Source organism: Coptis chinensis, chromosome 8 (assembly GCF_015680905.1).
Source record: "Coptis chinensis isolate HL-2020 chromosome 8, ASM1568090v1, whole genome shotgun sequence".
Lineage (NCBI taxonomy): Eukaryota > Viridiplantae > Streptophyta > Magnoliopsida > Ranunculales > Ranunculaceae > Coptis > Coptis chinensis.
This window is the reverse complement of record NC_141463.1, coordinates 59,285,768-59,287,995: the sequence shown is the minus strand read 5'-3', so window position 1 is coordinate 59,287,995 and position 2,228 is coordinate 59,285,768. Positions and strand designations below refer to the sequence as shown.

Here is a 2,228-nt window from a genome sequence, read left to right as displayed (position 1 = left end):
ATCCGAAGGTTACTCCAAATTGATTGCTAAACAGGAAATATCCTTAGACAATGATATGGGAAGTTATGCAAATGCAACTGGAAACTACTGCAAAAACTTTATATGGATTCCCATCCATCTCAATATTTCCAAATTCTTCTTTGTACATCTCCTCGACCATTGATTTCCACATGTGCATTTATAAACCAGTTTGAGACCTACTAAAGGGGAAAAAGGTACAATAGTAGGAGCGAGATTAGAGGAAGGTGCAAAATATAAGGATATTGGTAAAAGAATGAGTTCCTTTACGGGATGACAGACATTTAAGAGAGCTATTTTTATTTTTGATCCAGAAAGCTCACAGAAGCGCTTCTTCTTCCAAGACTGCGTGGGATATGACTTCATGAGAGTTGTTTCATATCTGCACAACAATAAACAGTTTACCATTTGAATGCTTAAAACATGTTTTTGATTCTTGCAAGTTTCTCATTTCTACAACAGTATAATAGCTAAAATTTATCAAGGTTCAAATTGTACCCTGGCCACATAAACAATAGTGCTTAGTCTTTACTGAGCATGCACAATCCTTAACTTTCTAGTGCTTACACCTTTGGATAGCAACACTCATGAAAATGATAGACTTGTTCTCACATATGCAACTAAAACAATTAATACTTAAGTCAGTCACTTATCTAAGTCTTTCAGTGTCATTCAATACACAATATGGAAATGTGTCAGACACAATGTCATACACTGCCAACACACACTCACACACCATAAAACATTAAAACACACATCACTAAGCTTAATATTAGGAAATTAATATATATGTAGTTAATAAATTGTTTCAAACATAAATTATACAAGTGTCTTCCATCTCGCACGTTACTTTTAACTGAACTGTTAAGCATGACTCAAAGATTCTAGACAAATATTATTCATTAATAAGATATATCCATACCTTGAAACCATCTCACTGCCCTGAAAGCAAGTAAGTAATGTGCATCCTCAGCATCCATTCCTGGGAAAGAAGGTCCCACCTAAAAATAAAAAACAATTAGTTAGGAATATGTCCTTTTTGTTGTTTTTTTTTTTCTTATTAGGAAATTAAGAAACAACACTTGGATCAGTCCAAGAGCTATTGATCCAACATAATAGTTTTCAAGGTTAAGATGATATTTATACTGGATAATAAATGTTACAAAGTAGGAGTTGTCTATTTTGACAACAGCTCAACCTTTCACTTCTACATGGTTTACTAAACTACATTATTGAAACTTGAAAGCCTTATCAAGTTGACATACGTAACATAGCCAAGGCATTGATAAACTTGTTTCACTTTCCTTATATCCTCTAAATAGCAGAACACCATAAATCCACCAATTAACACAATCGATTTCAAATACCATCCCTATAGCTGCAAAAGTACATAGAGGGAGGGATGGTAAATAGAGATGTTTAGCATCATAAGATTTAAATTTATAACTCAAATTAAAGAAAAAGATTTGCATCAAAGAATAAACAATAAAATACCAAGCAACTCAACTTTGTTTTTTCTGTCAAGGAAATACTTGTTGCTTCTTTTGGCACCTCCTACCACATTAAGCCAGACAGGATCAATTCTTTGTGCTTAAGGCAATCATTCGAAATGTTTAGGACGTGTCTAACTAGAGCTATAAGCCTATAACTTAATTGAAAGCTTCATTTAGGAACAAATATCAACTCAAGGACATGAGAAACCCCCAAAACCTAATCATATTAGACTTGACAAAATTCTATCAAATGAAAACACCACATTAGAAATAAAGAAAAATAATCCAAAACATAACCCGTAAGAAGCTTGGAGACAGTGTTAGCCAATTTCCTATTCCTATTGAGAGGGTGCAAAGAGCACAAAGATAAGACCATTTAGGGATGGCAGAGCTTGCTCTATTGCAATTATTGGACTCATGACCAACTGATTTTGACCCATATTAATTTATATAAGGAAATTAGATATCACTCAAGAATACACAATGCACTTAACTAAGAAAATAGTGAATTTTTTTTTAAATGTTCTCGATGGTGTTCAAGAAATTAAGGTCTTTGTAGCGAATAATAACGCAACCCACTTTTTATAGTATAAAGTGAGTTAATCAGTGCATGAAAAAAAACATTTATAGCAAGGAGTTTGGGAAGGTAGGTAACTAAAGGGTGGCATAATTGATTATAGTTGTTGCTTGGCGAAACTATCCTTAAATGATCTCACA

At 33.3% G+C, this 2,228-nt stretch overlaps 1 long non-coding RNA gene across 1 annotated transcript; it reads right to left on the bottom strand.

The window, feature by feature from the left end:
- Positions 1-347: 347 nt before the first annotated feature.
- On the bottom strand, positions 348-1,574 carry LOC147482195 (uncharacterized). The gene is made up of 4 exons (XR_015205127.1): positions 1,526-1,574; positions 1,284-1,396; positions 941-1,019; positions 348-400 (listed from the first exon to the last, which is right to left on the bottom strand). It is a non-coding gene; the product is annotated as an uncharacterized LOC147482195 (long non-coding RNA).
- Between the last annotated feature and the right edge of the window lie 654 nt (positions 1,575-2,228).